The sequence below is a fragment of the Furipterus horrens genome, unplaced genomic scaffold, assembly GCF_987537825.1.
Source record: "Furipterus horrens unplaced genomic scaffold, mFurHor1.1.pri manual_scaffold_9, whole genome shotgun sequence".
NCBI lineage: Eukaryota > Metazoa > Chordata > Mammalia > Chiroptera > Furipteridae > Furipterus > Furipterus horrens.
The window spans coordinates 9,827,338-9,853,366 of NW_028327179.1; the positions used below are offsets into that span (position 1 = coordinate 9,827,338).

General features: G+C 44.2%; 1 pseudogene; it reads left to right on the plus strand.

The window, feature by feature from the left end:
• Window positions 1-2,222: 2,222 nt before the first annotated feature.
• Window positions 2,223-25,619, plus strand: LOC150001263 (large ribosomal subunit protein eL21 pseudogene; annotated as a pseudogene).
• Window positions 25,620-26,029: the final 410 nt, after the last annotated feature.

Consider the following 26,029-nt stretch of genomic DNA (forward strand, 5'->3'; position numbering starts at 1 on the left):
AGGACCACATAATTCATCATCTAAATGGGTGGCTTTTAAGAGTAAAAGGACATGCTAACCAGGATGAAGTAACAAAACATCCAGCGTAAAACTACTCTTCCGGGCCAACGGGGACCTCCCTCTGGGAGACCTCTAAGGCCTGACGCTGATCAGACTTGTATGTTATAGAGGAAGTTCCAGTAGCAATGTGGATTGGAGAGGGGGTTTGCCCACAGCGAGGGAGGTAGCTAGGAAGGCAGTGAGGATGAAGAGGAGACACATCTAGAGGTGCTTCGGTCAGAAATATAATGGATTGAATACAGAGAGAGAAAGATAGAATATTTAATGGCTCAGCACATCCAGGCTCGGGGGCAGGGGGACGAAAGAAGGTAAGAAGAGGAACAGGTTTGGAAAAATAGTTTGTACGGTCCGAGGCATGCGGAGTTGAGGGCATTTGCCAAACACCGGTGTCAGTGTCCATGCCCAGCAGGCCATTACAGCTCAAGGCATGGAAGTCACAGGTGGAGAGTGGGGATATAAACTTTGTCATTACAGGTGATAATACTGGAAGGAAGAAGAGGAACCAGGGAAGTTAGTGGGAAGTCAGAGCAATCGGCGGAAGGATAGGAGGGAGGAGAGCCCAGAAGGTGACAGAAGGAGGCGAAGGTTTGGGGTGTGAAGATCAATTCATTCACTGATCACTCCCAAACAGGAAGAGAAGGATGAACACCAACATCTTACTTGGCAGGACAGCACCCATCGTTCCTGATCTTCCCAGAGTGGTGGAGGTGGAAGCCAGGCCGCCCGCTCCACGTTGAAGACCGCATGGGAATGGGCGCCGGGAGGCAACCGCAGACCACTCTCTCCAATAGGTTAATGACAACGGACCGGAGAGGGAGTTCCAGCGGCTGGATGGGGAAGCAGTTTCCCTGCTTCATTTTTCTAATGCTGTGTAAGTCTGGTGTAAACATGTGACTAGAAAGTTAAAGAAAAAGCAGCTGAATTTTACCCCAGGTCCCCTGAGTCTCGCTTTCAGTCGTAAGAGCTGACCTTGAAGTGCTTTTCCTGGTCCAGAGTAATGGTGTCTTTTAAGCACTTAAGTTGGGAGTGTGTTTTCCAGCCTCCAATCTTGATGTCTTGGCTTGTATTCAGATGTAACTTGGTAATGGTCCCGTTAGAACATTTCCGTGTAGAATGCTGTTGCACATTAGTGACGTAGGGCACTATAGCTTAGCTATGATAAACAGTGAAAAGATCAATTTAAAAACTTTTACTTGATGAATATTCATGTTTCTGTGTAAGACCAAAGACAGCTGAATCAGTGCCCTCAGAGCCTGGAGAAAGAGAAAGATGGCGTGGGGCCCCTGGGAATTCTCAAGGCCTTGACTAACCTTGGTCTAAAGATATACAGGTCACCCATGCGGTCCTCATGGTCAGAGAAAGGGGATGCCCTTGAAGAATGAATTGAGAGGGTAACACCAAGAGAAGATGCAGCTATCAAGGGCTGCCATTCTTGCCTTCACCTTCTGATGCATGAAGGGATGAGTGGAAATAATTTGCTGGCATTCAGAAATGTTCCTATTGATAGAACATGTTAGTAATATTAGTAATACTTCTCCTGTTTAATCTTGGTATAATTTCCATATACTTTTCTAATTCTCACTTTAAATTTCTTGGTCATCTTGTACTTCCATTATGTCTCTGCCATTGCTTTATCACACTGGCTATGCGTGTAATAACTTTTGTTTCTCACATTTCAAACACCGATGCTGCGACCATCCATCAGTCTCGGTAACTCCTCCACCATCGTGGGGGATTTCGGCACCTGCTCAGTCTCCTTCTCCCCCAGGTAGTAAGTATCATCATCTTGGAAGATTTCAAAATCCATCTGGACACCCTTTGTCTTAGTCTGTTTGGGCTGCTGAAACAAAACACCATCAACTGGATGGCTTTTAAACAAAACAACAGACATTTATTCCTCACAGTTCTGAGCCTGGGAAGTCCAAGATCAAGATACCAGTATACCAGGAGATTTGGTGCCTGGTGAAGTTCTACTTTCTAGAAGGACATTTTTCTCTGCAACTGTACCTGGTGGAAGGGGCTAGGGCACTCTCTGGAGCCTCTTTTAAGAGGGCACTAATCCCATTCACGAGAACACCACCTTCATGACCTAATCACCTCCCAATACCAAGGTGTTAGGATTTCAACATAAGCATCTTGGGGGGATCTTTCAGTAATTTGCCAAAATGACTAACACAAAAGGAAAGAGGAGAGGTACCCACTATATGTTCTCTAGGCCTTTCAGAAAACATGGAGTTGTTCCTTTGGCTACATACATGCGAATCTCCGAGAAAGGTGATGTTGTAGACATCAAAAGAACGGGCACTGTTCAAAAAGGAAAGCCCCACAAACGTCCCCATGGCAAAACTGGAAGGGTCTACAACGTCACCCAGCATGCGGTGGGCATCGTTGTAAACAAGCAAGTTAAGGGCAAGGTTCTTGCCAAGAGAATTAATGTACATATTGAGCATATGAAGCACTCAAAGAGTCGAGAGAGCTCCCTGAAACGTGTGAAGGAAAATGATCAGAAAAAGAAGGAAGCCGAAGAGAAAGGTACCCAGGTTCAACTGAAGCGTCAGCCTGCTCCACCCAGAGAAGCGCACTTTGTGAGAACCAATGGAAAGGAGCCTGAGCTGCTGGAACCTATTCCCTATGAATTCATGGCATGGTAAGTGTGAAAAAATAATAAAAGACTTCTGTACTGATTTAAAAAAAAAAAAAAGAATCTTGGGAGGACACAGACATTCAAACCATGGGATCCTCTCAGCAGCCTGGCCTCAAAATCCATTGCCTGCCCCTCTCCCCCACAGCAGTGACATTCATGTATACTTCACCCCAACTGTACACCCATTCCCAGGATCCTACCCTACACTGTGTCATTACTTGAAAGCACACCACCCTTGAGAGTGTATAACTTCAGCACTACTTTTTGAAAACACTGGCTCTTTTTTAACAAAGATTTTACTTATTTATATTTAGAAAGAGGGGAAGGGAAGGAGAAAGAGAGGGAGAGAAACATCACTGTGTGGTTGCCTCTTGCACACCCCCAGCTGGGGACCTGGCCCGCAACCCAGGCATGTGCCCTGACTGGGAATCGAACCGGTGACTTTTCACTTTGCCGGATGACACCAGACCCACTGAGCCACACCAGCCAGGACCAAAACACTCACTCTTTTTCCCCATTAAGAAAGATCCCATTGGAGTAACGCCAGTGAGAATGGCAAAGAAAGACCCTCCCAAAATTCTCTCCTCCATAAAGCAATGAAAAAACTGACCAAAAAAAAAAAAAGTCAGAATTAACTTTTTCAGAATCCTGGAAATTAATCAAGGACTTGTGACAATCCAATGAGTGTTTATTCAAGAAAAACTGTTGAATCTCATCAAGGACAGTGAGCTCGGTTCGCCCTGCCCCCATCGCCCACCTCCCTCAGCTCTGTGGTGGTCTTGAAAATCCCTGGCCCACAATCACAGTGAAAACCTGCCCCTGGCTGCCACTGGAGGGGACAAAATAGGCCTAGAGCACCTTCAAAGCCTCATCTGAGAAAACTCATGCATTGGCCTGTCTGGTAGGTCCCTGAGATTCCGATTGCAAGGCAGTTTTTATTTGACTTGATCTGAAGCTTACCCAGCATGAAAAGTCCTTTCCCTGGGGACTTCTGTTGAGCACACACACAGAGGCAATTGTTTCGGCAGTCGGTAACAGCCAGCCAACAACAGGCTAACCAAAAAGCTTAAAAAGGAAAGCTGGGGAATGAGAGGCCCACATTCCTGGGAACTAGAAGGCCCTGGGCAGGCGCAGAGCTGTGCCAGTGCCCAAGGGGCGATGAGTGTGCTCGGGAAAAACCCGAGAAGCCCTAAATTCTCACTTCTCCGCAGCCTCATCTTGAAGCTGTGTGCAAGCACGAAGAGAAGGTCATGAGGCAGAATTGTAGATCATCTGGCTGGATGCTGAAGGCGTGCCCCGACATGTACACGGAGCCCCTCGGCAGAGATGGAAGAATGACTGGTTCCCAGCATTTGAGAAAATGTCAATTTTTGTGGTGCTGTGGTAACTACAAAGGAGATCAACCCGGGGCCACATACTGATGGGTGTCTGTCTAACCGTTACCTGCCCACTAAGCTAACTGAGCGGACTTAAGTGTCAGACACAAAAACTGTCAGAAATGAAGGAAGATATAGACAATTCAACAATAACACTCGGAGACTTCAGGATGATGCTTTCAATAAGGAATAGAACAACTAACCAGAAGATCAGCAAGGAAATAGAAGACTTGAACAGCACTATAAACCAACTAGACTTAACAGACATCTATCAAACACTCCACTTAACACATTTTTTCTCAAATGCACATGAAACACTCTGCAGCATAGACAATATGCTAGTCTGTAAAGCAAGTTCAAGACAATTGAAACATAAAACAAAATTTGAAAGACTGATGTTACAAAATGTTTTCTTGGACCACTATGGAGTGAAATTGAAATTGATTAATAGAAGAAAATTTAGAGAACTCTCAAATAGGATGGAAGTTAAACCACACATTCCTAAATAACACCTAAGTCAAAGAAAATCACAAAAGAAATTAGAAAATACTTTAAGAGGAATGAAAATAAAAACCCAGCATACTAAAGCTTATGAGGTACAGTGAAAGCAATGATCAGAGAGAAATGTATAGCTGTGAACACCTATATGAAAAAGGAAAAAGATAGCAAATCAATAATATGCCACTAGAAAAAGAAGAGGACGCTAAACCCAGAACACATAAGGGGAAGGAAACAATACAGATTAGAGTAAAAATAAATAAAATAGAAGAATAACAATGAAAATCAATGAAAACAAAAGTTGATTCTTTGAAAACATGAAACTATTATTTCTTCCATTTTACAACTGGCAAAACCGAGTCTTCGAGAGAGTAAATAATTAGCCTGAGGTCACACGGCTAATAAGTGGTGGGGTAGGATTTGAACTCAGATGCGGCTCACGAAATTCTAAGTCACACTGACAGCTCCACAAGCCGAATTGTCAGACACAACAGAAAACAGGTTAAACAGCCAAAACCTACCTTCTCCTTATCCTGCTGCTCTTTCCTCCCCATTTCCCCACATAATTGCTCAATGATATTTTTCTACAATTAGCATTAGCAATCAGATCACTCACTGCTCCTTTAAAACTAAAAAAAATACCATGATTTCTCTAAATCTTAATGATTTTTAAGGCTCTATGCTCTCAATCCATGTGATGGTTAATTTTTATGTATCATCGTGACTGGGTGAAGGGATGCCCAGACAGTGGGTAAAATGTGATTTCTAGTGTTTCTGGAAAGATCAGCATTTGAATCGGCATGCTGATAAAGAAGATGGCCCCACCAGTGCAGGTGGGCATCGTCCAGGCCACTGAGGACCTGAATAGAACAAAAAGGTGGATGAAGGGAGAATTCCCTCTCTTTACTTGAGTAAAGAGACATCATCTTCTCCTGCCCTTGGCCATCACTGCCTAGTTCTTTAGCCTTAAGACTCAGGCTGAATTACACCACCAGCTTTCCTTGTTCTCCAGCTTGCAGATGGCAGACTTTGGCACCTCTTGCTATATAGTATAAAGATAGGTAGCTAGATACGGTAGCTAGATAAAGTATATAGATAAGAACATATCTTTATATATCGTATTAGTTCTATTTACCCGGAGAACCCCAACTAAAACAACCCAGTACCACAAGTACACCAACCCCTAGAAAGTCCAAAGCACAAAACTGTCATGTCAAACTGGAAAGCAAACTCTTTGGTGTCAGAAAATTTGGTAGTGTTTTCCAATGAACACACACCTTCTAGAAAGGAGGGTGTCCCTGAAGACAAAGAAGGTGTCCCTGAAGACAAAGTGGGTGTCCCTGAAGACAAGGAGGGTGTCCCTGATTTCACATTGGAGGGAACTTGATTTTATTTAAAAATGGCCAAAGCCAGGCAGAGGAGCACTAGCAAAGCAAGGGCAGTGCCCAGTCTGTACCATTTCCCACCCACTCAGCAGGACACAATGGGACCATCAACACCATCAAGTGGTACAGATGTTTCTAGAGAGCTTAGTTACAATGCAAAGTGCTGGTGATTTCACGGTCATAACTCATATTAATCTACCATGTGTTCTGCGTGAAGCCCAGGGACAGATGTTGTAAATCCGACCACAGTCACGATCCACTTCAGGGGATCTGAGGGTGACAGTTGGTTCCAGGGCACAGGAGACCTTGATGCGTTGGACATCTGTTGCAAAGAGACTAAGTGACGACACAGGGAAAGCTGACTTGTAGTGATTTCCCTACTCATAGCTTTTAGAGACATATGCTGAGTGGCATTTACTGCTCGTTAGCCCAGATACCTCTGAGAGAGTTTGCCTAAACTACTATAAATCTCTCATTCAAGCAGCGTGTAGAGAGCCATGTATATTCATGAGGAGAAAGGAAAAGCTGGCGTGTTTTTGAAAAGAAAGGTCAGCAAAGGCCAAAGAGTTTAAAACGTAGCTCCGTGTCAACTAGAGCAGGGCTAATGAGGGTAGCACACACGGACACACTCACTGACGCCCCTCGTTGGGCCCTTGGCCGACACCGGGAATCAATCACGGTAGGTGGTGACTGCTGGGTTTGTGGTCTCCGTCCCTGTTTCAGCTCAGGGTTCCAGGGAGCTGCTACTGGCCCTCCAGCCTTGACTCTCCTCAAGAAACTCTGCCGTCCCTGGCCTAGTTTCCCCCGTTAGTTGGTGACAGCATCGTAAGGCTTTCTTAGCTGTATATTGCCTGCTCCTCCTCCAGCCACCTTGCGTCAGGTTCCGGCTGTCCCCCCTCAAGGCGCCCTTATCGCCCTTCACTCTTTGTGACCTTCCATGGTCACAACTTGCCCAAGGGGCACTGGCACGGTTAGGGATAGCATTCAGTGTATTTAACAACCGGCTCAGCCCAGGTGCTGATCAAGGACAGTGGCTCCCTGCCATGAACACCCACAAAGACAGCCCGGCTCACGGTGGCGTTACCCTGGAGGAGCAAGGCAGCCAGCCAGGGCATTGGCATTTTCCTGTAGCATTTGCAAGATAGGCTGACTTGCACCCCCAATAAAAAACAGAACCATCTGGAAATTCCAAAGGACTTTTAACTTTGGGTGACCGCTCAGCCCAGATTTGTGGCCTTCATACTCATGGGCCCAGAGCATTCTTTGTCCTTATGAAGGGCTTGTGCGAGGTGTTCTCTCCGGGCTATTCAGTGTTCCTTCGTTATAGCTCACCCCCCACCCCCCACCTCAACCTTCTGGAATTCTCCACAGCTAAGGCTTGTTCTCTTCGGGCCATTTTTTAATATGGAAACATACGCCGAAAAGGTGTTGCTATTTGGGGGCTTATGCAGTTTCCTTTCAGCATATGGGTCAAAAAGCCCTTGTCCTTTGTCTCTGTCAGTTGAAAAGAAAAATAATAAAGGATAAACCTTCATACAGCAAGTGAATGATTACATCCCCCTTGAATGAACCATTTCTCAACGTGTGTTCCTTGGGTCTTCTGCCTGCACCGAGCCCCCTGATTTGTTTGTTACACATTGTCTCCAGGATCCTGTCTGAGCCCTGCGGGATGGGAACCATTAGGCAGGGGGGCCAGGACGTGACGTTTCTAACTAAGGTTTGCAAACCCGGGGCTTAGAGACATTTTGTCATTCTGCCTGAAGGGCTGGCCTTCCCTTGAACGATTTCTTAACAATAAAATCTTGAAAATTTAGAACATTACCTTTTGCATGTCATCTTCATAGTAGAATTTCACCACAGATAAAACAAGGTATCAGCTATAGAAATAAACACTGGCTCACATATCATTAAATATAAGGGCAATTCCTGGTTATGGCTCTGGAGAGGAAATTAATTGTTTGTTTCTGTGTCATGAAATTCAATCAATATCCATTATTCTTATGAACAGACATAGAATCAAGGATAGGTGATATCAAAAGAAATAATCCAGAATATTTTATGTCTTGGGTACTTGGTCTCACTTGGTCCTTGGCCTTGAGACCCCCTTAGGTTCACTCGCATACTCTATGGACAGGAAGAGGTCCTGGTGTCATGGATTAACCAGGCCTGGTTAAGCCAGGATTGTCTCTGTTAACAGTGAGTCCCTGAGGCCTAAAGTTCTTTCATTATTTCTTTTTAGGCCTCAGGATTAAAATGCCAGTCCCCAAATAGCCCTCTGTTGACATCATAAGTATATCGCAGATTAAAATATGTGTTTTGTGGTTTTATTTTGGGAATAGGCTAGTAACGTTAAAAGATTATGGACTTCAGGCTCAAACTCAGTTCATATTCAGACTTTACTGGTTAACAACTCAACAACTTGATCAAGCGACTTGTCTTCTCTGAGCTTCTGATTTCTCTTATGTTAAATGGGCATAATATTTCCATCCTCATAGTTACGAAGATTTTAATGCAATAATGGATATAAAAGCTCCAACCCATTCCTGGCACAAAGCAGAATGCTCAGTACACGTTAGTGTCCTTTCACTTAAGGAACTGGGTAAACTTCCAAAGCTCAGCATTATCTCTCCCAGCCAAAGTACGTTAATCATTGACTGACAGAACCAGGTCACACAAGATCTAGGAAACAAAAACAGGGCTGTCCTTCAGCTCAGTGTTTTCAAGCAGACTTTGGAAATTTATGGACAAGTACATTTTATGTTCATGAAAAACACCAATTTAACACCCTAAACAGGAAGGACACTATCTCAGAGGAAAGAACAGCTGGCAGACGCACATTCACACACTCACACACAGACAGACACACACCATATTTACCCTTGTTTTTCTCATTGCTATATAGATCAGACCTCATTGGACTTAGCCCTTTGGGGAACTGCTGTTCTAGAAGTAACACCATATCTGTCTTCTCAGCCACAGAATAACATGAATCAGGGCCTCACTCTGGGAACCTTCGGTGGGACCCAGCCACAGAGGCGCCACCAGGCCCTGGCCACCCCGCATGTGTGCGCTGCCCAGAGGTCAGACCTCTCCATCAAACCGGCATGGCCACAGCAACTAGTCCCAACAACCTTTTGCCAGGTTCCTCGGGACAGAAGTAGAGACAGGTATTCTCTCCTCTTCACATATGAAAACTCTAAGACAGAAAGAGGCTGAATGATCTTTGTCATTCGCATTGATTTAGTGTTGAAAATAGGATGAGAAACCATATTTTAAAACTGGGACCAATGTCCTGAGATCTGAGGACAATCCACCAGCTACCTGTCCAGCCTGCCGGCAAAGCAAATGGAACAAGCAGGGCAGCTGTAAATCTGCCTGCGCCACTCTGGACAGTGACAATGGTATTAATGCCCTTTTTGATTTCCAAGATGTGTACTCTATAAGCCAATTATGGAAAGAAAGGTTCACATGTGAATAATTTTTTTAAAGACAGAAATATAGATATTTATTTAGAGAGTGTAACAAAAATTTAAAAGCTGATGAAATCACAAATGTCACAAAATCTAAAAAATATTGTATGTGTACTAATTAAATGCATGCTATACTTCTCTACTTTTTTTTTAACATATGAAGGGTTTAGGCACTATCAGAAGAGTTGCATTTATTTATTTTTTATTGACTTTATTGGGGTGACATTGGTTAATAAAATTACATAGGTTCAGGTGTACAATTCTATAACACAGCATCTATATATTGTATTGTGTGTTCATCACCCCAAGTCAACTCTCCTTCCATCACCATTTACTCCCATTTTTACCCTCTTTTATCTCCCTCTTCCCTCTGACAGCTGTCAGTTTATTTTCTGTATCTATGATTCTGTTTCTATTTTGTTCATGAGATTTCATATACAAGTGAAATCATATGATACTTGTCTTTCTCTGACTGGCTTATTTGATTAAGCATAATATTCTCCAAGTCCATTCAAGCTGTTGTAGAAGGTAAGATTTTCTCTTTTTACAACTGGGTCGTATGTATTCCATTGTGTAACTGTATCACTAAGACTTTAATCCCTCATCTACTGATGGGCGCTTGGGCTGCTTCCCAATCTTGGCTATTGTAAATAACTCTGCAATGAACATAGCGGTGCATATATTCTTTCAAATTAGCGTTTCAGGTTTCTTTGGATATATTTCCAGAAGTGGAATCACTGGGACATAAGGTGGTTTTATTTTTAATTTTTTGAGGACTCTCCGTACTGTTTTCAACAGTGGCTGCCCCAGTCTGCATTCCCACCAACAGTGCACTAGGGCTCACTTTTCTTCACATCCTCGCCAGCACTTGTTTGTTGATTTATTGATGATGGCCATTCTGACAGGTGTGAGGTAATATTTCATTGTGGTTTTAATTTGCATCTCTCTGATGGCTAGTGATGTTGAGCATTCTTTCACATGTCTATGGACCCTCTGTATGTCCTCCTTAGAGAAGTGCCTAGTCAAGTCCTTTGCCCATTTTTAAATTGGATTGCATTTTTTTGATGTTGAGTTTTATAAGTTCTTTATAAATATTGGAAATTAACCCCTTATCAATATGTTATTGGTGAATATGTTCTCCCATTCAGTGGGATGTCTTTTCACTTTGTCAATGGCTTCCTTTGCTGTGCAAAATCTTTATAGTTTGATGTGTCCCATTTGTTTATTTTCTTTGCCTGAGGAGATATATAAGAAAAAATACTGCTATGAGAAATGTCAGAGATTTTACTGCCTATGTTTTCTTCTAGGATTTTTATGGTTTCAAGTCTAAATATAAGTCTTTAATCCATTTTGAGTTTATTCTTATTTATGGTGTAAGAAGGTAGTCTAGTTTCTTTGTTTTCTTGCATGTATCTGTCCAATTTTTCCAACACTTTTTATTGAATAGATATCTTTACCCCCCTGTATGTTTTTGCCTTCTTTGTCAAATAGTAATTGACCATAAAGGCATAGATTTATTTCTGAGCTCTTTCTGTTCCATTGATCTATATGTCTGTTTTTATGTCAGTACCATGCTGTTTTGATTACTATGGCCTTGTAGTATAGTTTGATATCAGGTAGCATGATTCCTCCAACTTTGTTCTTCTCAAGATTGCTGTGACTATTTGGGTTCTTTCATGGTTCCATATAAATTTTTGGAATATTTGTTCTAGTTCTGTGAAATATACCATTGGTATCTTGGTAGGAATTGCATTGACTCTATAGATTGCTTTCGTAGTATGGACATTTTGTTGATGTTAATTCTTCTTATTCATGAACACAGTATATACTTCCATTTATTTGTATTTTCTTCAATTTCTTTCTTCAGGGTCTTATAATTTTCTGAGTACAGGTCTTTTACATCTTTGGTTAAATTTATTCCTAGATATTTTACCTATCTATCTATTTATTTATTTAGATGCAACTGTAAATGAGACTGTTTTCTCAGTTTCTCTTTCTGATAGTTCATTATTGGTGTATAGAAATACAACTGATTTCTAGATATTTATTTTGCATCCTGCTGCTTTACTGAGCTCACTTATTAGTTCTAGTGACTTTTGGAGGAATCTTTAGGATTCTTTATGTACAGTATTATGGTACCTACAAATAATGACAGTTCTACTTCTTCCTTTCTGATTTAGGTGCCTTTTAGTTCTTATGCTTGTCTCATTGCTGTGGCCAGGACTTTCAGTACTATGCTGAATAAGAGTGGTGAAAGCAGGCATCCCTGTCTTGCTCCCAATCTTAAAGGAAACACTCTTAGCCTTTGTCCATTGAGTATGATGTTGGCTGTGGGTTTGCCGTATATGGCCTTTCTTAGGTTGAAGTATGACTTTTCTATTCCCACTCTGCTAAGAGGTTTTTTTTTTAATCATAAATCAGTGCTGGCTTTTATCAAATGCTTTTTCTGCATCTATTATTGATTGTGTGATTTTTTAATCCTTCATTTTGTTCATGTGGTGTACCATGTTTGTTGATTTATTATGGGGACTTTGCATCTCCATAATAAATCCCACTTGATCATAGTGGATGATCTGTTTAATGTATTGCTGGATCTGGTTTGCTAATATTTTGTTGAGAATTTTAGCATCTATGTTCATCAAGGATATTGGCCTATAGTTTTATTTCTTTGTAGTGTCTTTATCTGGTTTTGGAATTAGGATAATACTGGTCTTTAAAATGAGGTTGGGAGTCTTCCCTCCTCTTGAATTTTTTGGAATAGTTTGAGAAGGAGAGGTGTTAGCTCTCCTTTGAATGTTTGGTAAAATTCACCTGTATACCCATCCAGTTCAGGGCTTTTGTTTGTTGGGAGTTTTTGTTTTATTACTGCTTCAATTTTATTAGTTGTAATCTGTGTATTCAGATCTTCTGATTCTTTCTGTTTCAGTTTTAGAAGATTGTGTGTTTCTAGGAATTTATCCACTTCATCCAGATTGTACAATTTATTTGCTCACATTTGTTTGTAATATTTTCTTACGACTCTTTGTATATCTTTGCTGTCAGTTGTTACTTCTCCTCCTTCGTTTCTGATTCTATTTATTTGGGTCCTTTCTCTATTTTTTCTTGATGAGTCTGGTTAAAGTTTGTCAATCTTGTTTATCTTTCAAAGGATCAGCACTTTGTTTCATTGACCTTTTATATATATTTTTAGACTCTATTTTATTTCTGCCCTGATCTTTATTATTTTTCCTTCTACTCACTTTGGGCTTTGTTGTTGTTCTTTTTCTAGACTTTTTTAAGTGTAAAGTTAGAATGTTGATTTAAGAATTTTCTTGTTTCTTGAGATGGGTTTGTAATGTTATGAATTTCCCTCTTAGGACTGCTTTTGCTGCGTCCCATCGATTTTGGGTTGTTTTGTTCTCACTTTCATTTGTTTCAAGGTATATTTGATTTCTTTCTGATCTCATTGTTAACCCATTCATTGTTTAGTAACATGTTTTTTAGCTTCCATAGCTTTGTATGTTTTTTAGTTTTTTTCTTGTGATTTTTAGTTTCATACCATTATGGTCAGAAAAGAAGCTTGATATGATTTTAATCTTCCTAAATTTATTGAAACTTGTTTTGTGTCCTAACATGTGGTCTATTCTAAAAAATGTTCCATGTGCACTTGAAAAGAATGTATATTCTGTTGCTATTGGGTGAAGTGTTTTGAAGATGTCAGCTGAGCCCTATTCATGTCTCTGTTCTTTCTACCAGTCTTGATGTGGCTTCCTTGATTATAAGACTTTTCTTCATCTAGTCTTCAGTTAACTATTCAGGTTGGCTGCTCTACATTTTAGTTGTAATTCTACTTTGGTCCTGGTAGGAGGTGAGTACAGCTTCCATCTCCTCTGCGGCCATTGTGGATTCTCAAAGAGTTGCTTTTCAGTGGAGGAGTTCCAGTGTCCACTGAGGAGTGAAGTGGGAAAAGGAAGTAAATCTGCAGGAAAACTGAAGCCCAGAAAGGCAAAGTGACCTGGCTGGCAAAAATTGGATTCTGGTTCTCATTCTACCAAAGCTCACTGTGAGATGGAATCAAGATTCAACTTTTCTATCTCAGCCCAATGTCCCTTCCATCATGCTTCATATATATATATTTTAAGTCATTACCCAAGGGGGACATTTTTTTTCACTGCTTTTAGAGAGAGATGAAGGGAGAGAGGGAAGGAGAGAGAAACACGATATGAGAGAGAAGCATCAATTGGTTGCCTCTCACACGTGCCTGGACAAGGGAATGTATGTGCCCAGACTGGGAACCAAACCCACAACCTGGTATGTGTCCTGACCAGCAATCGAACCTGCAATCTTTCATTACAGGGTGACAATCCACGCACTTGAGCCACACCGGCCAGGACTCATCATGCTTCATATTCTCAGGGCCGTGGTCACCAACATGTTTGCACAAATGTAAAGTAAAATGCTTTGGATGAATGTAAAGAAAGGCTTCATAGTGAGTCAAAGCCTTACTGCTGACAGGCAGTTGTAGGCCAGGCTTGTGCATTTGGGAACAATGATGTTGTCTGTTGCTGGTGTCTTTCCTTCAAGAGCCAAGTGAGCACTGCAAACAGAAGTGCGATGCATGTTTTACCTGCTGAAAAATGTCTCTCCTCCATCAGCAGGTGCCAAGGTCTGAAATTCCCACCACTTATCTGTTCTTTGGGCTAAGACAGTGCTTCCACTCATTGGCTCATCCACACATTTACTCGACAGTTATCAACTGAGCCCCTGTGTGGACCAGGCATGGGGTGTACAGTGGCCCAGTGCTGCCATGGATTTTATCACCTACTGGGGGAGATGGATGTTAAATAATTATGCTTTTGCTATACTTGGTGGTAAACTCTAAAAAGGGAAAGAGCAGAGCAAGAGCTCAGTTGGAGAAGGGACTTGGAAGCCGACTAAAGGGTGGGAAGGAGTTAACCGAGGGCTGAGTGGAGGAGGGGTTCTTCTGGGCTGTGGCAGCAGCACTGGCTGTGGTCCAAGGCCAGGGAGCCGTTAAGAGAGCACGGGGATTTCCAGGAATTGCTCTTGAGGCTAAAGCAGAGCACGTGAGAAAGAAAGTGGGAGGAAATATGGGAGACTTTACCAGGGTCTGGTATCTCCCAAATCCTTTGCAGTGAAAGGATTCTGCCTTGACTGTAACAAATGCAGCCACTGGATAACTTGAAGGAATGACAACGGATGGTCAGGTTTGACAAAGATGGAAGAAGGTATGGTGTGGAAGGGATACTTGGGTAGGAACTCCATCCCAGCCTCTGGGTCAAGGCATTGAGTAGGGATGGGTACAATGAGGGGTGGGGAGAACGATGGGGTGTCAGACCTCACCCAATGCACAGCTGAGTCACTGCCTGGACCGTGAGCCTTGCTAAGGCTGCTTAATCAACCACGCATCTCCATTGGGCCTGGGTATGAAGCTGAAGTACAGCCATGACAGCTTGGAGCTGGGTAACAGTCTAGTTCAAGTTGCTCATTTTACAGGTCATGATTCTAAAGCCTAATTCAGCTGAAGTGAAAGGCCACAGCTGACGGTGAAGTTCAAGGCCCTTTCCTGATTCTCATGCATCACATGCATCCACCAGCCTTATGGTTGATCGCGAACTCCTCCACACAATCATAATCAGTTCTCAAGGAAACTGCATCATATACAGTCAGTTGTAGGTGCCCCGAAATCCTTGCTGAAATAAATGACTTCTCCGCCTCAGATTTTTCTTAGTCTCAAGTTTATATAGATTGAAAACTAAACCAGACAACTACAGCCCTGCACTCTCACGAACTTCTGATTCATCAATGTTCTTCTGAAGATTTGTTCTTCTGCCAGTTCAAATCAAGATTTTGGATAGAGAGTATTTAAGGAAATGAAATACATGAAATGCATCATTATATCTGTCAAAGAAATTCAGTACCTTCTGAAATAGGTTTATTGTTTAATTAATACACTGACTATATTGGGATGTATAGTATGTTCCTTTAAGGAGAGGGAGAAAAGCTGGGGTAGGTGAAGGGGCAAATAATAGGTTCTTTCACATCCAGGAGAGATTATGTTGAAGAAAAACCAAACATTGGAATTTTTAAAGCCAACAAAGGAGTTGATAGATAACAATTAGGTGGTAGGAATTAGTAAAATTTGGGCTCTGGAGGTCTTTCTTAGAAGTATAAAGAATACCAGAAGGAGAAGGCATAAAAGGCCTTTCCCTGAGAATATATTAGCATACAGTATGCATGTGTGTGTGAGAGAGAGCTCCTGACATATTAGCACAGTGCTGTTTCCATGGCAACAGAGGAAAACGTGTGCCTTGCCACGCAGCAATCTTCTGAGATCCAGACACACTTATAAAGATCTGTGTACTGAAAGCTATGAGGGATATATTTTGAAACCAAGAGAAAAATTATTCTAATGTTCTTTGAGATGACCCCCAAGAGTTCAGGATACCATCCCTGCCTTGCCGGCCATCCCCATGTGCTACACCTGTCTGTACCTCCAAGAAGAGTTTCGGGTGCATTTCAAACTTGTGACATTCTGTTTCCAGCCCAGTGACAACCTCGGTCACTGCTACCATCTTCTGTATCCTTTGGCATTTCCCAAATCTGGCTTCAGGATAGAACGGCTCTTATTACTATTGTTCCTGGAAACAAACTCAGAGGCTCTTATTAAAGTTTTCTCATGAATCTGTGTGTGTGTGTGTGTGTGTGTGTATTTAGTAATAGGGGGAGGGATACGAAGAATCATCAGTGTCAAAAAATGTAAGAAATTTAACTATATACCCTAGGTTCTTATAATGGTGGTCCTTGGTCTGGACTGCGATTTCTTTTTGAGATGGTTAAAAATAAGGAGTCCTCTGTTTTAGCCAGAGGCTCTGTCCAGTCAGGGGTGATCATCTCTGAGCTTTTCCTCAAAGACATAGAATGTGAATTTTAGCAGTGACTCTGTCCTGAACTTCTGATATTTCTAGTTAATTCTCACAAATAATAACAGCATTGTTTACTTATTTCATTTTCTTGTCCTTCAGTGGCTAGAACTTCCAGAAATAGTAATCCCAGTGAATCAGAATGCCTTCAGGGTTTAAACATGTTTTAAAGCAAGTAAACGTCAGCATTTATCCAGAGTAGTTCCCTGAAGAGACACTTGCATTTTGCTCTCTTGACCCACAGTCCCATGGCGGCTACATGATGGGCCGCTGGCAAGGAGCCGTGTGCAGCTCATCCAGACTTGCTTGTCACATTCAGCGCTGAACCCAGCATCAGAGTCCACCTTTTAGAGCAAGCTCCATGGAGAAGAATAATGTTCCCTCAATATAAGACCATTAAGCTCGTAGCTGAGCAGAAAGCAAGATCGTCGCTCAACTGTGAACATCAAAGGTGATGTGCACCTCGGTAAAGAACAATGTCGGGCTGAATTAAAAGACAGTAAACCAGGCACAAAGGAGAATAAGGCCGCAGAGGGCCGGCACCCAGGAGTCAACCAGGAAACATTACTGATGCTTGTCCCCATCCCCTTCCCACATTTACCTGCCATAAGAGATCAAATGACCATTCACTCCCTCTTCACAGCAAAGCACTTCCTTTGCTGTGCTCAGAGAGGATAAAAACACCACACCAAGGAGGACTGCCTTCCTCCCCAGGTACAGCCCAGCCTCCTCTCATGGGCTGGAGATGTTAATCAAATCCAGCAGGCCGCCTTTGTTTTCCAAGTCAGCATCCTATCGCTGAAATCTATCAGAAAAGAAGAAAACCAACCTCTCTGAACTCTCAAAACCACAAGGTGTCCACAGCCACAGGGATCAGGAGCAGTTTAATAATATGCACATTCTTTTGCTTCCCTTTCTCATTTTCTTTGCATTGCCCTGTGGATTAGAAGAATTCCAGTTCAGCTTGGAAAACAAAGAAGCAATGGTTCCTAAGATACTGTTACTCTTTCTATGGGCTGCACACAGCGCAGTCACGAGGACAGTCATAATTATTTGCGTGAACACATTGCATTTAACGATATAAGCTATAAAATATTATGTGTTCTGGTTTTACAATTGCCGTGCTTTCTGTAGGGTCATTATAAGTATAATTCAATCCTCGCTAGCACCATTTCTCAGTTTTTCAAATTACTATTCAGAAGTTCCCACGTAATGTTCCTCTTTCATGCAAGCAGCTTTCTTTTCACCAGGTTTCCGTTGGTCTAACCATTTGGTAAACCTGCAGAGTCTGACCTTGTCTTGCCACCGCAGGCCCAATGAGCATCACTGGGTGTCTGGGTCGCTGCCCAGGGCCTCCTGACTGGCCTCCCTGACTCCACCCTTCCCTGCTTAGGGCTCATTCTCAAGACAGCAGCGGGGGCCGTCCTTAAAGCAGCAGTCCGAGTATGCTGCTCCTCGGCTCAGTGCCTGGCAGGGCTCTCTGTCTGCCTCAGAGTTCAAGTCAAAGTCTGTAAAACAGCCTCCGAGGCCCGCTGTGACCCGGATCCTATGTGTCACACAACTGCTCTCCGCTGTGGTCGCTGTCCTGGCCACACTGCCTTCCTGCAGTTCTTTGTACACACCACACGCTTCCTGCTCCCTCTGTCCTGAACGCTGTTTCCTCTGTAAAGGCACTACGACTTCCCTCATTTCCTTTGGTGTTTGTACGTGAATGTCACCTTCTCAAGGAGACCTCCCCTGTCCCCCTTATTTACAAGTGTATTCTGTCCCCTTGCCCCCACCCCAGCACTCCTGATTCTGTTCACTGTGCCCTCAGCTTTCTTTTCTCCATAGATCTAATCCCATTCTAATATTTAACATTATTTCCTTAAACATAGTTCGTGTGTCAGTGGACCCTAAGCCCTGGGAGGGCAGAGAGGTAATCCAACACGAAACAGTGCCTGTCACACGGTGAGGACTCAGGAAATACTTGTTGGATGCATGAATGCATCCGCAGGGTCTGGAGCTATTCTTGGCACAGAGTAGGCTCTTAATGCCTGTTGACTGTCTCTGTCTGGGGGAGAAAGAGGACTAACTGTCAAAGCGGGACCAGGCTGCATAGCACCGGGACTCGGAAGACCGCCCTGCCTCGGCTTGTTTGGAGCCTCAGCTCGGCCACATCCTAGTGGTGTGACCTGGGCAACTCACCTAAGCTCTGTGAGCCCGTTTGGTCATCTGCAAATTGGGGATGAGAACAGCACCTCCCTTATAAAGCAGTTATGACAATTAAATATGAGAATTCAGAAAATAAGCCTGGTAAATGATCAATACATTTGAGTTATTATTACTATTATTATTATTATCCTTTTACTCCTCTTCCCAGAAAAATTACTTCCACATTCTTTCTTACCCCTCAGCGAGGCAAAAATATACAACACTTAAATGAAAACACTGTAAACCACACACCATTCTACCAATGTGGGGATTAGGACAGTGACGTCAATCAGGGAATGGCCTCAAGTCTGAAAGATGTTGCATTGGCTCTAATCAACTGAGAGGTTCCCTTCCGCGGCCAGGCCCCTTCATCTGGTACTACAGAGCGGGTGGAGGGTCGGGGCTGTATCTCCAAGTCCTCCTTCCTCTCTCCCTCTTCATGTCAAAACGTTTGCAGGACTCGAGCTCTGCAGTCTGCCCTGTTTGGTGGTTACTGCACATGGGCCATTACTATTGTTCAAAGCATCAAATGTCTGCAAGGGGATTATTCACAGAGCTTTTCTCTTCCCAAAGACGCTCACATGTGGCAACGCTGTCCCTGTTTGCCCTAACACACACTCTCTCTCACTCTTCAACCAAGAGTCTTTGTTTGCAGACAGCATCGGGCTATACGGGTAGGCACCTCACCTGGCACAAGCCTCTCTCATCCCTCGGAGGACAGCCCTTACCCACGCACTGGGCAGGAAGTAAGACGTCTGCTCCAAGCTAGCACCCTTCCTCTGAGGCAATGTCACACCGAGACAGAAAGCTAAATGTGCTGCTTCTTCCTTTAAATGGCATTGGATGAGAAGTCAGTCTTTCAGACAGTCTCCGGAAACATGGTAGAGTCAGGTGTGATTGCCTTAGAGTATTCCTTGCGGGAAAAATAGTTCCTAAATGCACGAAAGAGAACAAGGAGCCAGCTGCTGCTTTCATGACTATTTAAGCACCCATCAACCATCAAAACATGCCTCATTGTTTCATTACCGTTGAAGCGTGATTGCCACTACGTTTTCTACTGGCCTCTCCTCTTAGAGCAAATTGTGGAGAAGAAAGAAATTCATCAGACACCCATTTGGTTTCTAAATGCACTGTTTGCGTACAGACATCAGCAGCCTGGAACTATCCTAGCCCGGGAATCAGACTGACAACACTGTCTGTTTCTTTGTGGTTCTCTCCAAAAATAGAATTTTTAACTTATCCATGAAGGCAAGCCAGCCTGTGTTTTATCAGTGTTTTGGTCAGAGACGAGAGGCCCAGTGTTCCGAATGTGGGCGTTGGACATGAATGAAAACCATTTCCAGAGGAGTTCAGTTTATAGAAGATTAAAAGGATTCATCAACTTGAAAACAATTTGTGTTCTCACCCTCTCTGCTGACAGCTGCTGTGTGTGCTGGGGGCTGAGTCCTAGATAATGACTGTACAGCCCTTTATAGGTTTCAAATGTCACATGACATTGCTAGAGACCCTGTGAGAGGGGCAAGGGCAGTTTTCCTGTCCTCATTCTGCAGATGCGCAAAATGGGTCACAGAAAGATGGGGACTTCACAGATTTTCACAGAACACACCCAATCCCCAGCACGTGCCTTACTGTGCCTATTTCTATCTCATCTTGTTGGCAGATTTCTTCTTATCCTTAGAAGCCCAAATAAAATGTCTCCCCTTCCCTGTAGCTTCCTCTGTTCCCCTCTACCCAGATCACACCCAGCGCCACTTTCTGCCACAGCTTTTCTGTCTCCCTGTTCTCTGTCTTACTGCATGTTCCTGTGGTTGACCTTTGTGGTCACAGCCAATTAGCGGGTGCCTTTCCCTCTACCCAGCAAACCATGAATCTCTGCACCACGTGGTCCCCAAGCTGGTGGCTCTGACAGCAGTGTTTGTGGCTGGGTCCTCAGGGGCTATACTTCACCTTCAATCAGTTCTATTTTGTTTCCTGAAAACTTTTGAGTCCTGAGGGATTCTAGGAGCCCAAGGGATCTGGAAGACAGGGCTCGTGTGGAGGTGTGAATTGTCTGAAAATAACAGCCAGCCTGTGCAGAGCATGACAGGAGGTGTGGCCAGGGACTGCCGTCTGACGTGGGGAAAAGCTTTCCTTACAGGACGGGTTAAAGCAGACAAAGAAAGGATTACGAAGACCATTGAAAACCACAGAGGAGGCAGCCCCAGTAAAAAGGTGGGTGATGGTTCAGGGCATGGTGTACACACGCAGGAGTGTGTGCCCATGTGTGTGCGTGTATGTGTAGGATTAGCACTGGGAACTGTGGGAAATAAATTAGGAAGCAGCAAATTATGCAGGGCCTTGACAGGTAGGTGAACAAATCCAGAATTATTTCAGTAGGCAGTTTAGAGCTTTCAAAGGGGAGAGAGATGTGGGCCCGGGTACCCATCTAGGTGATGCTCCCAAGGCACAATAGAAATGGAGAAGAAATAATCCTGGGATATCTTGCAGCCATATTGACAAGTCTGGATGATTGGCTTGATTTGAAGGGCTGGTTGGAGGAGCCGGTCAATGTCGATTCCAAAGCTCCGAGCTCAGGGGCATGGCGGCAGGAGCCAGAGAACGGGAAAGTGGAGAGGGCTGCAAGATCCTGAGTTCTGTTTTAGGTGGGACATTTCATTCCTCAGAAGGAGACCCACCTTCCACACATTCCCGTGGCTGCCTGTGCAGTAGCCAGAACAGATCCACATCTCAGGTGCGTTGAGGAAACCTGGGGAAGCCGCTCTCTCCCCCACTTCTCCGGAGTCCTTAGCTAACAAGGCCACAGGACCCAAAGCTTCCAATAGGCGTCAAATGACTGCTGGTTTCTCAGTGAGGGCTCTGGCCAGAATGAGACAGATGCAAACCAGTGAGTTCAAGACAAGAGCTCAGAAGCTCATTGTTTGTTGTGACATCAGAAGAACGCTAACATTCTTTTGCTGACAAGTAGGTACTGACCCAATTTGGCCCCATCAGCACACCGGGAGGCAGGCAGCCCAGTTGTTAAATGGAAACTGACCCATCACAGAAAAAAAGTGAAGGGCAAATGACCATTCCACTCTACATTCGAGCCATAGACCACGTCCCTGCTCTCTCTGCTCAGGCAACTTTATCTATCGGCAGCCCCCAAACTACAGCAGGTGGTAAGCCCCAACTAAGGCAATCGTTCTGAAGCTGTTCAAGCTTCCGCTGCCAGTTTGAGACCCTTCTTGCCTCCCAAGGACCTAAATGATGCCCCCTGGGCAGGCAGTCCTGGCATAAACTGATTTTCACAATATACCAAGCACTTCCATTTTAAACTGGTTGTGAATTTTAGAGCGTAGACCAACAGCTACCTCTGGGGCCTGTATAATCAGCCTCACGGTAATGAGACCACTCAGTTCATTTAGGGACACTTGGCTTTTCTTTGCTTACAGGCATTCCGGAAATCGTAGGTGGGCCCACAGGTGTGTGGCATAGTGAGCAGGTGTTCAGTGCACAGGTTTTGTGCGTGAAAAGCTAAGTTGCAGTCCCAGCTTGGGTTCCATCATCAGCTGCTCTGATCCTCGGGACATTAACCAACCTCACTCTGCCTCAGTGTCCTTATCCGTAAAATGGGATTAATAATACCTAGTTCAGAGTGCTGTTGACATGAATAAATTATATGTAAAGGCTGTGTTAGGTGTCTATTGCTGCTGAACAAATTCCCTAAAACAGAGTGGCTGCAAGCAACAAGACGCATTCACTGGCTCTGTATTTGAGGATCAGGAATGTAGGAGAAGCTTCGTCAGGTGGTTCTGATTTAGGATTTCTCATAAATTCAGTCAGATGTCAGGTGGGGCTGCAGTTATCTGAAGGCTAGTCTGGGACCGGAGGATCCACTTCTAAGGTTGCTCACTACGTGGCTAATAGTTAGAGAAGGCTAAGTTCCTTTCCACATGGGTGTTTTTATAGGACTGCTAGAGTGTCCTCAGAGCACGGTGACCGGCTCCTTCTAGAGCAGTCAATGCAAGAGACCAAGGCAGAAGTCGCAGCGCCTTTTATGACTTAGCCTCAGAAGTCACACGTCACCACTTCCACTATATAGGTCAGCCCTGATTCAGTGTGGGAGGGGAGTGTACAAGGGCCTGAGTACCAGGAAGCAAGGACCACTGAGGACGGACTGCCTTGGATGCTGGCCGCCACAAGCTTGCACAGCAGCTAACTAAGCGGTAGCTGCTAATAGGATTATTATTTGCTTCTTATCATCTACCCACATACAACCATTGCTCTCCCTTTGCTCTGAACTGTCCAATCATTGCTGTTCTTCTCTTACATCCAGGGGCCTGCCAGTCCCATGGTGGTATCAGAAAGGACAGTGCCCCATGCACTCACCAGTGTGACTCAAACACTCTTACTCGGACACGTTCCCCTCACTTATATAATCAGAATCCTCTCAGGCACTTCCTGATTTTTCTGATGACTTGAATGTCACAGGCAGCCAGGATCTGCTGGATCCAAGCAATCACTGCAGCAGCGGAGATGCTGATGTGCAGTTTGTGCTCCAGCTCTGCTGGCAGAGAGTCGTGACTCAGGTCACCCCTGGGACAATAGCAGGGACTGTGCTGGAAATGACAATGTCCATTAAGGGACAACTAAAGAAGCCTGTCATCCCGCAGGCAGTGTTTATCAGCAGCAGGCCAAGCACCTGGTTCCTTGTAAGCCACTGTCATGGTGACTTTCCCTGTATCATCAGAGCAGATGCTCAGAGCAGGCTCAGGTTGGCTCGTGATAGGATGGCAGAGGACATCTGAGTGGCAGAAGTGGCCAGTTATTTCCCAGGGTCATTTCTTCTTCTCTTCCACAGAAACAAAACCCCTATCATTAGCTGAGAACAAGGCACCCCAAAACAGTAGCTATATTTGTCAAACTCCCTTAACAAAACTCTGGCCAATGGGACATACGTTGAGATCGTGTGTGCAACTTGCAGAGAGGGACTGTGAGTTTCTCTTTTCTTACTCCTCCCTGCTTGCTGGAATGCTGATCAAATGACTGGGACCCCAGGAGCCCTTTTGGACCATGAAGTGACCTTGGGAATAGAAGCCACTTGAGGCAAAGCAAAAAGAAGAAACCTGGGTCCCTCACACCATGGAGCTGCCTTCCAACTCTGGGCTGCCTGCCTCTAGAGTTCTGGAACATTAGAAAGAGACCGACTTTTAATTTTAAAAAAGCCATTCTTTGTTTTATTTCTTTTTCTTTATGACAAACCTAACCCCAGCACACTCAGTTTCCTACTGCGGTGGCCATTCTTATTACAGTTCTGCACATGATCCGCCATCAGGGTATGTGTCTACCTGCTGCGGGAAAGCCTGCAGGAACGGTCCCAGCGGGAAGAGGACAAACTAACACTTACAGTTGGATGTCATGTGGGTTGAGCTCCCCTACTACACACAAGGCACTGTATAGGAGGTCAAGTCACCATTTGAATGACAGTTCATTATCCTGCAGTGTGGATGTAGTATGACCTGTTTAACAAACATGAAATAATGTCTTGTCTTGACAGACTATGTTGTCTCCAGTTCTCCAATTTGGTACTCACGTGCAGCCCAGCACTTCCGCCCTTGCACACCTGTCTAATATCTATTCCTTGAAGAGGAATCGGGTCAAAGTGAATACATATCACACATATGCCCTGCAAAAGATTTACACCAACTTGCTTCAAGAGGGAGGTTCTTAACAGTGTGGGTAATGAGAGCGGGGAAGTCTTTCCTCCAGCTTGTATTTCTTCCTTCCCTATTAGCTGGGAGAGGCAAGTCACTTTATAGAGAACCCTACCACCCAATTAACTCTGTGAAAGATTCTTTCTTCCTCTGTCTGTTAAAAAACAAAACTCAACTTAATAAATGTTAAAGATCTTCTTGGCTTTATTGAATGATTTAGGAATCGGGCAGCGTCCCATCTAGCAAACAGGAGGAAGCTCGCAGAAGGCAGGAGGGAGCAAGATAAAGAAGTGAACAGCAAAATCGTGGATTGTTTCAGGCAGGGTCACCTTCCGTTAGGGGAAGGCAGATTACCCCACTAGTGCTGACCGGGTAAATTCCATGTTGACTGGGAGAGGCTGAAAGTGTAATTTGATTAGGTATTAAGTCTGTCTGGTGACATGAGCTTACCACAGTGCCTCCATGTTGGGCCTGCTCTCTCTTTTTAACATTTTCTTTCTCAGATTAAAGCAAAGGGAACCCCACATCTGTTACAAAAGGGTAAAATTAAAGGTGCCATAACTCAATTGAAAACAAAAGTTGCTGAAACTCAATTCTGCTGAGTCCTCATACTTTAAAACGTGTGTGTGTGTGTGTGTGTGTGTGTGTGTGTGTGTTTAATCTATGTGGTATGTTCCCACAGAGGCACACACAGATTTAATTATTTGTATAGGGGAGGTCGTATGTCTAAGAGAGTTACACACACATACACACAAATATGTGTGCACATACATGTGTATTTTTTAAAACAGAAAAATATAACCCCTTCTTCTCAAGTTCCAGACTGACATTTCCTACAAAAATATTAAATATACCAACAGTGTCCTCAGCGGTCCCCAGGATCTGTCTCCTGCTTCAACAGGGTTTGGACAGAACAGACCCAGACCCCGTTCTCCAGCCTCCGACCACCCTGCAGTCTCTTTTCTAGTCCTCACCTTTGGGACCACCTCAGCCACCCTCAGCCTCCAAGACCAGCCAACACCGGTTTTACCTTAACTCCTCACTGTTGACAACTGTGAGCTCCCAAATTTGTCAGGATTATTCCACCCAGGTGGAGGCCGCTGTCTACCTCCTGGTCAGCCTGCAGCTGTGGCCTCCAACACCTACCTCTCTCTGGGCTCCTATTTTGACCAGGACAATGTGGCTCTGCAGGGCGCGGGCTGCTTCGTCCTTGAGTTGACCGAGAAGAAGCATGAGGGCGCTGAGCGACTCATAAAGATGCAAAACCAGCATGGTGGTCGCATTCCCTTCCAGGACGTGGTGAAGCCATCCCAAGATGGGGGAGGTGACACTCAGGACACCAGAGAAGCCACCTTGGCCTTGGAGAAGAATCTGAGCTAGGCAACTTTTGCATCTGCAGGCCCTGGGTTCTGCCCACACAGACCCTCAGCTCTGTGCCTTCTGGGAGAACCACTCCCTGGATGAGCAGGTGAAATTCATCCAGGAGATGAGCGACCGCCTGACTAACATCTGCAGGTTAGTGGTCCCCAGGCTGGGCTGGAAGAGAATCTCTTCAAAAAGCTCACCCTCAAGCACGACTGGGAGCCTTTGGAGCCCCGAGACCTTGGAGAGGTCCCTCTGCATCTCCCTGGTATCTGGCTTTTGCCTGAGCCTCTCCCAGAAACCAGTAGGGACCCTTTTAACCACCCTGGAGCCCTCTCCATGCATGGGACCAAGTGGAAACAATAAAGCTGTTTGCAGGAAAAAAATAATTGAATATTCCTTTGTTTTTTCATCTTTATAAATCTTAT